The sequence below is a fragment of the Formica exsecta genome, unplaced genomic scaffold, assembly GCF_003651465.1.
Source record: "Formica exsecta isolate Colony F162 unplaced genomic scaffold, ASM365146v1 scaffold786, whole genome shotgun sequence".
Lineage (NCBI taxonomy): Eukaryota > Metazoa > Arthropoda > Insecta > Hymenoptera > Formicidae > Formica > Formica exsecta.
The window spans coordinates 317,121-328,255 of NW_021853555.1; the positions used below are offsets into that span (position 1 = coordinate 317,121).

The 11,135-nt window shown below is 31.5% G+C and overlaps 1 long non-coding RNA gene across 1 annotated transcript in view; it reads right to left on the reverse strand.

Moving 5' to 3' along the window:
* LOC115244015 overlaps nt 1-1,838 on the reverse strand; it is a 4,226-nt gene extending 2,388 nt beyond the window's left edge. The window contains exon 1 of the long non-coding RNA XR_003885295.1: nt 923-1,838. This is a non-coding gene — a long non-coding RNA (uncharacterized LOC115244015). The remainder of the gene's footprint in view (nt 1-922) is intronic.
* Nucleotides 1,839-11,135: the final 9,297 nt, after the last annotated feature.

The window sequence follows — 11,135 nt, forward strand, 5'->3', positions numbered from 1 at the left end:
GGAGTATGTCTGAGGATCTCGAATTTGCCGTGTCATTCAGCCACCTAACTATATCACGCCTTTCCGTTGTACTCGGAACAAAATTCTCCCCTTCACCCATTCAGTTTGAGCCAAAGAAGTTTGGCCGACAACGAAGTTAAATCCTCAGATATAAACTTTCCTCTAAAGATGAGATTTCTTAGCCGATGTTTGATTAATTTCTTCGTATCACAACATGGAACGCTTATTCCGAAGATATTCCACAATATTAATAGTATTGTAAAGAGATATTAAACAAATAATTGAGTTGATTTGTAATAGAATATAATATAAGTGGAATATTTTAATGTTATATATTAAGTGGAGGGAAGGAATAGGAGAATTGATATAGAATATAGGATATATATATATATATATATATATATATATATATATAGATATATATATTTCGATGTTTCGTATAGAATATTATCGATCGCTCGTGGCAACTGTGCATCAGTTCGGCGCTTGCCGCGCTATAGATCGAAAACTATTATTCCCATGAAAAAAAGTTTAATATAAAATTTGTAGAGAATTTTATGCTCTACAAGATTGATAATAACTATTTTCAGTGTGCGATTTATCGTTAACGACATATTTTGCAAAAACTATTTTCACAAAATTTTGACGCGCTGTAGCTCGAAAAATATCCATCCTACAGAAAAAAGTTTCAAATAAAAAAGGTGGAGAATGTTATTCTCTACAAAAATGGTTATAACTATTTTTGTTATAGGATCAATCGTTTATGAGATATTTGGCAAAAACTAATTTCCAAAATGGCGGCTGAAGCATAACCCCCTCCGCCGCGCCAACTTGCATTTACGCTCAGGGCGCACCCCTGAACAATTTCTAAAAGGAAAATCATTTGCGTAGAATTTTACAGGAAAAACCTATATTTTTATACCTGGCTCCTGAACTAAAGAGTGATGAAGCGATTCGTTCTTTCTTCAATGTTCGAGAGATTTCCTCGAGAGAAAATTACACGCACCGGGCTCGACGTAATCGATCGGAAATCTTGCCGTGTACGAATATTCTGCGAAGAGCGCACCGGAAATCTTGCTGACGCAGTCACTCTGTGCCCTCACGGAAATCTTGCCCACGATCGGTGGAAATCCTGCGTTGCGAGGTGCACGCGCTAACGCGTAAACTCGTGAGACGCCCGGAGAAGGCGTAAGCGTAATAATGATTCGAGAGCGGCGCCGCACTGCTCAACGATTATTCCACGCACACGCGAAAACGGTGGAAGAACACAGCACGAACGATTCTCGCATGATAATCTTTAAAAAGTTCACTTACCTAGCCAGCGCTCCGAGCTCCGATGGCGGCTAGAACGATCGCTCGCGATAAACGAGGATGAGGACGCGTAACAATAACGCGACTCTTCCCGGGGTTGAGGCGCTCAATAACGAATTCGCGAGACGGCCGATTAATGGCGCAGAATGCGACGAAACGAGAACGAGCAGGATTTGATAAGAGTTGAAATCGAGAGAGTCCGTAAACACAACTTATCCTTTTCGGAGTCCGCACGGAAGAAAGCGATTAATTGCCACGAGGAGCTTCGTTTCCGTGATAAGGACTGCTAGGAGGGGGTGAATTCTACACGTGGCGCTCTTTGATTGATTCGCGGATCTATCGAGTTGCGCAGGATATGGAAACGCCGCGGCCGCGAGCTCTGCGCGGGTCCTGCGTTGCGTAATCATCGAATTTTCGGTTACGCGTGCGCTTAACAGTTCCTGCTCAGTACGCGTATCACGAAAGTACCGAGGTTCACGGCACCCGGGCCGATTCAATAGATTCCTCAATCGAAATCTCGCGGCTGAGCGACTCAATCCCGAGGCGTTCCTTAACAGCAATAGATTGATTATAAATGTTGTGTATAAATTTCAACTGCGCAACATGCTACATTTTTAAAATTATTTAAGAGATTTAACAGAAAATATTTTTTAATATAAAATAAAAATTAATTGCCTAACATGTTTTAAAGAATTATACAAGAATTTTTAAATAAATTATATCTATTATTTTGCATATAAAGTCAGTTTATCATTTTGTACATGTAAACACAAAGTTATAAAAGATTAATAGTTTTCATTAGCGAAATATAATTTATAAAACGTAATTTTTTAAAATCTAGATATAGGAATATGTTTATGTGTAAAACAAATAAAAAGAAACATTTTTGTAAAAGAAATTATGTTGTTCCATGTAAGAATGTCAAAATGACTTTGACCTTTTACCAAAAAAAAGATTTTGATTATCTTTCTGTATGTGTGTGTATAACGCGCACGCTAAGCTTTTGTTAAATGTTCGAGAACAAAATATTTTTATGCTACAATCTTTTTCTTGTTTCATCAATTTAAAACAAATAAATAATCTAAGAAACCGTAGAAATGTCTTTATAAAAAAGTCTATGTATTCAGAAATATTGAAAGTTTTAGCAATAAATTAAAATTATACTTACTAATTTGGTTTCCATATGACTGTAATATCTTTTTCATTTAGTTTCAGAACGCTACATACGCCGAGCCTTCTATACTCCGTCCAAAGAGAGAATGACCTCGGTCCGCGCATAAGCGGGCAAAGTGGGGAGAACATGGCGAGATACTCAATACCGTATACGTAGATACGGCTTCTGTGGGTGGAGACCTGCGCGAAACGGACGAGTTTTCGTTTGGACCGAAGTCATTCTCTCTTTGGACGGAGTATAGCTACGATGTGATACGCGATAGTCAATAGATATGTACGAAAACGTCCTGAAATCTATGTTACATTATATTAAAAAACTTGTATATTGAAGATTTATAAGATATAAAAATTATAATTATATTTGCACAACACATAACAAATTATTCTTATAATTTAAAAAAATTTAGAATAACTTACATATTTTATATATTTGGCGTCGAGATCTAATGTCATTAATAATTGATACAAATTATGGATTTCTAACTCGGAGAATATATATTCTTCGAGAATACACATAATTTGCTTGGATTATGTTTCATTCCAGAAATTGTTTTCAATATTGTTATCTCTCCAAAAAGAAAATTGCTCTGAAGTCATAGAGCAAATCGAATGAGCTGGATATTTATTTTTCAGACGAGATAGTACTGTCTCCGCTATACTATCTAACCAGGTTTTTACAACCAAATAAGACACATGTGGCTGAAAATATTGTGCCACAATCGTAAGTTCTTTTTTTAAAAGCGATTTTGTCTTCGGCATATTCATAAATTTCATTTGCTTATGTATAAATCGATACTGTTTCAGATAGTAAAAAATCAACTTGAAGTTATATTCACGTGTCAAATTAGAAAATAATTGGCTGAAAAAAATTTACACATTAATTATACAATAATTACATTAATTTATAATATCAATAACAATTTAATTTATTGAATTTTTTACCATGATTTTTGTGCAGAAATTCTATTTATCTCATCCCATACAAAATAATATGTCATAGAATTTTCAGCAATTGAACGCAGAAGACACTCCAATTGTTTTTTATCAGTATCATGTAATGTATTTCCCGACATTACAAACACATAATATTTTAACATTTGGATACAATATAATCCTGCTTCTATTTTTTCTTTGAAATTGATATAATAAAATATTTTCTTTTGTCTTTCTTTGTTATACTTTTTCTCCGCAGTAGGACAGCTAAAATTAAGAAAGAAAATTCTCAAAAATTATATTAAACAACGCTATAATATATATCAGCGCGCAGTAAAATTTAGAAAATATTCATTTTAAAGTACATATAAATTTTATAATTATATATAAATTAATTATTAAAAAATTCATAACAAATTAAAAAATTCATAAATAACAATATACGTGCAGATTCTTCTATTAAAAAAAAAGATACAATTAAATCTTAAAAAAAAAACTATAGTTATCACAATAATAATGTATAGCAATTTGTACGATATAATTATATGCACAATAGGTTATCGATCTGCTGCGATAATTTCGTATCATTTAAGTTTGTTATTTTAAATCAGGACCGAACCGAAACCAGAATTGATAACCGTTTCATATAACCGTTTTTTAAATAGAACCTAAACCGTAAACCGTATTGAAATTTTGTTAAATTTATAACACCGGAACCATAACCGGACCGTTAAATTATTTTCGGTTTACGGTTCTTTTCCGTATCTTTTCGGTTCTTGTAATTTATTTCTACAAAATATTTTTATATTACTAATTTAAATTTTTTGTCGTTTTCTTGGCTGGGTGTCATCGGAATAATAAATCTGATGACAATAAAATTTTCAAAAAGTCAAAGATGGAAGAAATAATGAATAAAAAACAATAAGTGCATAAAAATAATTACTTTTAGAATTAAGTTTTTGTATTTTCAAGAAAATAAGAAAATTATTTACATTTGATATTACTTTTTTCTTTATTTTATAATAAAATATATATAAAAGAAAAAAAGAAATAAATTTAATAAATTCTGTATTTTTACATAAAAAGAACAACAATATATTTGCTAATAAAAAACAATATAATTTGTTAGAAAAAGACTAGAAAGACAATAATTTTTAAAGAACCGGAACCAAAAAAACCGTAATTTTAACGGTTTCGGTTTCCTTTATTTATCAAGGAACTGAAACCGAAACCGGAACAGTTATTAAATATTTTATTAAACCGTAACCGAAACCGAACTCTAATTTTGTTTCGGTCCAGGTCCCTGTTTTGAAACATATTTAAATGAGATAAATTGAGTGTGTAAAAAGTAATTGTGTAAGAATATTTTTCATTCTACATATGCCATTAAAATAAGAATAAAAACTGGAAGAAAATTTTAAAATAAAAGAGATGTTTTCACACAATCTTTACAATCTCTCCAAGTAATTAAAATTGATTGCATATAATGCTTTCTAAAATTGTAAAAACCATAAAGTTTCAAAGTTTCAAAAAAAAAAATACGGTTACATCATAGGTTTCAAAAGATATAATTATTTATGAAAGGTAAAAAGAATATTTTATAAGCCAAGTTTAAAACAAATAAATGTTAGAAAAGTGTTTGAATATAATTATCATATTATTGCAAATTTTAAAATTAAAATATAAAAGATCATAAAAGCACTTTAATTTTATATTCATTACGTTTAATACTATAAATATAAAATAAACTTCTTTATAATCACAAAATCAAAATAATACAAAAATAAAAAAGCTCACTAATATAATAGTAAAAAAATTGTATTGCGACTTATATTTTAAATAATTTATTTAAAAAAAACACATTTTTAAGCATGTTATAACCAAAGAAAATAATAAAAAATAGGATAATTTTTATACTCATAATTTAATAATAAAACCTAGGTAAAGAAAGATTAAAATTATAATCTATAAAAACAATGAGTAATTGACTACGAGCAACAGCAAGCTATCTTTATCGAACGGCGCAAAACTTGAAATTGATCGAGGTTATCGTGAGTCGTCGAACCTTTAGATTAGTTTAGATGCATGAAGAAGTCTTTACTAAATCTTAATTTTTTTACTAAAATTGTAATAAATTGTAACATCAGAAACAGTTTTAATATGCAATAAAAAGCATCAGGTACAACTTAAATTGAAAAAACAACAGCACATAACTTTAAAAAGAAATAAATTTATGTTTAAGGCTTTAAAGATAAAAGTCCGTTAAGATTGAAATTAAATGGCAATACGAGCCAAGCGCAGTACATGGGGCGCATACAAATTTATTATAAAAACACATCAAAACAATATGTAAATTTGCGAAAAGCAGACGTTTCGGCCCCTTTTTGGGCCATCATCAGCGTACGGACTTAATAGTAGAAATTATAATAATATAAAAACTTTTTAGAAATAAAATACCTCTTATAAAATTTCTTTTCACACAATTTGTTGTCATGTATCAATTGTTGGAATCTTGTACACGTGGAGCCAAATCTCATTAAATCTACGCTGCTGATGCTCTCATTTCCCAGAATGTGAACAATCACGTCATAAGGCAACTGCGTTATTGTAGCCATCGCAAAAAAACAAACAATGCACAAAAAAGCTTACAACAAACGTTATTTAACGGCTTTGTATCACTAATTTCACTAATATCACTAATTTCACTAATATCACTAATTTTAAATTTATTTTTATATTTATATATATATATATATATATATATATATATATATATATATATATATATATATATATATATATATATATATATATATATATATATATATATATATATATATATACAAATGTAAGCGCGAGAGTTTGTTATAACTTTTTCTTGGTCTTATCGCAATGTGTGTACTACGACCACTGTCTTTAAAGTTCACCTACGGTTGTCTAAAACCGTAGATACAGTCTTTCTCCGAGTTACAAATGCTTTAACTTTGACTAATGACCAATGAACAATAACCAATCTGGACACACGAAAAGAACAAAAATATTCCCTCTTTGTCTCTGTCAATATATGAGCAATGGTTGAAGACATGTATGTATAACATTTTTCTAGAAAACACTTTCTAAACTATCGCTATATAATAGAGAGAAAATTTATGACTTACGACTTAAATAGCTTTCTTTTAATATTATTTAAATTAAAGACCGTTTAAGCTTTGTCAGGTAATTTATTTATTTGCTAATTTGAATAGTATGTAACGTAGTCGAGTCATTTCAAGAAATGTTATAAACTTTCGTTACTGCTGAGATTGGACAATAATTTTAAATTAACATTTTTCATTTGTTTTTACTATTTTCTGGGTTTTTTATTCTTACAGTTTTTTTTTTATTTTTATATAATGATATTTTGTATTTACCAGACGTTTTAAATTTTTACATTTATAAGACGAGCGATAGCTAAGACCTTCTGACTATTACTCAGGATCGTAATCTTAAAACTTATGTCAAGGTCAAGGTCATTGGAACAACTTTCCTTAAACGGGAGTTTCTTACCCACATTTTTTTTTTTATAATTTTCAAGAATTTAAAAGAAATTATTCCATCAATATAACACTCTTTAACATTTTAATAAAATTTAATCTTTGTATTAATTTAAATCTACGCGATTACAAATTTTATACATTATTTGAAATATTTTAAGTTTCTTAGTTATCCTATTTGAAACATCGCATAAAAATTTTATCAGGAATTATCTACGCAATGCGTATCATCTTTCCAAGCAATTGATCGCCATCGATATGTCCCGTATATACCGTTTCCGCTTTTAGTTATCGATCGAAGGCATCAACGCCAAGGCTCTAATCTATCGGTTGATTTATGCGAGAACATCGCGAGAGCATCTCGTGAATCGATCGACGAAGATCCAGTCGCTGGTTGTCGAGTCTTCGAAACGACTTAACGGATTCAAGCAGCGCTAACGGGTTAATCAGCGAGGAAGGAAAATCGTGGCAGCAAATGCGTTTATGAATATTACAAATAAGATGCGTGTACGAGAGGAATTTTATATCTAGGATAAGCGGCGCCTACGTTGCGCTTGGTCGTTGATAGCCGGAGAATGAGATCAATGAGAGCGCTGACGTCTTGTAGGTTTTACTTCATTGTCAGTTTTACCTCGCGGAGTTTTGCAGATGCCTCGCTCGAATGTCCTACACGTTGAAAAGTGCAGAAATATGATATGATAATATGATGTTCATAACTGCAGATTGCACGCGAGCATGATAGGGAGAGTCTCTAGGAGGTCTTCGAGTTCCGGTGGGCACGCGATGGCATAAAAGATGAGACGGATTTGTGTTTCAGATGAATTTATAAGTATATTTTAGATTTTATTTTATTTTATTTTATTTGTTGTAACTTGTAAAATCTATCTTTTCTCATTTTTTCTCTCAGCATCTTATTCTGCGTTTTTTTGCTAATATTAAAATTATAATCACATTTTTCTTTTTGTACTAAAGGTATCTTTTTCCCGTTTGTAAATAAATAAATAAATAAATATTGTTAATATCTCCGATTTCTTCTCGTTGTATATAAAAAAATTCTCAATCAAAGAAATTGATTAATTAATTAATACGTGTTTAAACTTTTTGCACAAATATATTTTTTCCCCAAATTGTGATTTTATCGTATATTTAATTTATATAAAATTTTAATTTTAATTTTTAATATAACTGTTATTGGAATAGATTCGCAAAATTAATACAGCTTCAATTGAAAGTTAAAGAGAACGATGCCTAATAAAATACATCAATATCTGCCTAAAAAAATATAATGTATATTAAATATTTGTCTAATTTATCTTGATTTTTATTTATCTAAAATTGTGAGAAAATAATCAAAATTTGTTTAAAAAAAATCAAAATAAATTTTTTAAAATTATAATGTTTAGTGACAATTTTGTTCCAATTATTTTATTATACGTATTATAATTTATTCTTAACTTTTTTTATCAAAAAGTAAGAAAACATTTCAAACTTAAATATCGATAAAAAATGTGTTAAATCTAACAAAAAATATAAGATTACTTATACAATCTACCTTACAATTTTTAGACAGAAATTGGTTCATTTTATCCATCGTCCTTAAACGGATCTTTCCATGAAAAAAAAGAACAAGACCAAAAAAAAAAGAAGGTTTAATGTAATAAATTAATCAAAATATAGCTCCATTATCGCGATGCTTTACGAGCGTTTTCGCGGACGGTAACTTCGCGTATCGAAGATGAGACGAGGTCGAGTCCAGAACGAAGGCCTCGAGAAATAAATCGCATGAAACGCGCACGTGGAGACGAGCGAAAATAATTGCGATATTTCATACTACGGTGTTTTTACGGGAACAAGAAAAGGAAGAAGAGAGGGTAAAAGAAAAGTAGCCCCGCGCGCGATGTATTATTCGCGATATATCAGGCCGGTTATCATGATACTTATCCGCCTTTTTACAGGGCTAATGCGAATCGCGAAATTACTGGTGGATGTAACGAGCCTCGGAGAAACGTCGGAAGCTTCTGGTAGATGTAATTAATTCTTTCAGGAGCGCATCTCGCTTTCCGAGTCGAATGTTAATCTGAACAAACTGCTCTTTTAATTTAACGCTTATTTTTATTACACATGGCGGTTTATCGTGAAATGTAAATATGGAAAATAAAATAAATATTGCGTTTTATTAGTCTTACAGATATTATATTTGTTCGGGAGAGTCGACCTCGACGAAATCGCCCGAAACTGAGATACGCTCAGACTTGAGCGAGAAACGAGTATAGCGCGAATCCGAAGATCCTCTGGAGGAACGGGTTTAGATGATGAACTCACGTGATCGTAAATTTAATGCAAGTCTTATTGTAATACACCGGGAGCGAGCGACGTAGCGTATTCCGCGACTACTTTCGGAATTCTTCAAATATGTCCTTCTAATTACTGCCTTTTCCGCGTTTCGGAAATCTTTAAAAACTTCTTGCTAGAAGCTCTCGCGAGGTAGAAAATCTTGAACGCGGACGCCGGATATGTCTAGCACGAGGCAGAGAACATTTGCGATACGGTTAACTATCGTCGACTCTTGAACTCCCCACTTTCACACGTTCACAATATCTTAACAATAAAGAAGTAAATATTACTATTTAAGGCATTAACGAATTGACCGCCGCGAGAATATAAGAAGCGATCGGATGCGAGACACTTCGTAACGAATTTGAGACGACTATGGCAGAAACGACACGAGCGAGAATAACAATAAGAGAGAAAATGATAACGATCGATGAATTTCGACCGGCTCGAATCGTCGTCGTAGGCAGACTGATTAACGACTGTAAAGAGTCGCGATTGACCGATTTCCATAATAGGATATTTTCGGCACCGAACTTTCGAGAATCCAGGTGTTTGTCACAGTTTTTCATTGTGAGAATCACGCGATCACGCACCGATCGGCTGAGCGCGACGATGTTTATCCTCGCTCGTGTTTTGATTTCGGCTGTTATCACTGTAATTTGTCGGTGAAATTTGCCGTTGAAATTGATCGACTAAATTTAACGTTTCAATCTTGAACAATGTCTAATCGAACAGACATGTCTGACTTTCGCCTCGTCTAAGCGACAGATTTAAACACGAAAAACGTTTACAGTAATTTGATATCAATGTCAACTGCAGATCATGACAGAAATGAATCTGGGCGGACAGCTACAAAAATGCTTATTTATATGAAATATATCGCGAAACATCTGTTTTTATCGAAACGTGTATGTACGCTTTTCACATGATGAATTAAATACGTATTTGATAACTAAATGCAAGCATATATTTTTTTCTTATACATTTTAAATAAAATTGCGGATATCAAAAACATTTTTTTTGCAAATTTTACATTTAAAAAAAGATATTCGAACAATTTTTGCTCCATTATAAATTATTATTGCGAATCTCTGATGACAGTGATTTAAACACATTTATTGTAGACAGTAAGCAAAAATTATGAGAAATATACATATTAAAAAAAAATAATTTAATTTCAAAATTTCTGCATTAAATTTATTCGTTAAATCGAATTATTCTTTAAAAAAAAATTATAGAAAAAGAAGAAACATCTTTTTTTATATTAGAATTTATTTTCGTATTTTTCGTTGAAGAGAAAAAGCTTTTTGTATTTTCTAAGAAAAGTCATCCCCGAGAATTTAACGTTAAAATTTGTGCTTTAAATGTCCGACATTCGGCTGCATGGCACAAGCTTACAATTATTCATATCCATCGGACGATGGAAAGACGTGTCTCGTCTTCGGCGACACTTCCTAATTCCTAGACAACGGTTGGAAGATCTAATTTCCTAACCTGTCATTCACGCCACCAGAACTCCGTGCCTTCGTCAACGGTGCGGACGGTTACGGATCGTTCTAGGGATCCGTTTAAGTCGGAGACGTGTTCCGATACGCTCCGAAAATTTCTTGCGGCAAAACACTCCGCAGCTGTAAATTCACTTTAACACCTTTAACATATGGTCATTCACTTTGTTGACAGCGCAATTTTTCTCGAAATTATATTATTTATATTAAAACTAATTATTACCTTTATTTGTAAAATTAGTTCGAAACGTTAATTTTAATATAACTTTACTTTAACTAAAATAAAGTTATCAAACAATTGATTATCAAACAAATTGATTGATTAAAATTTTTACGATAATATATA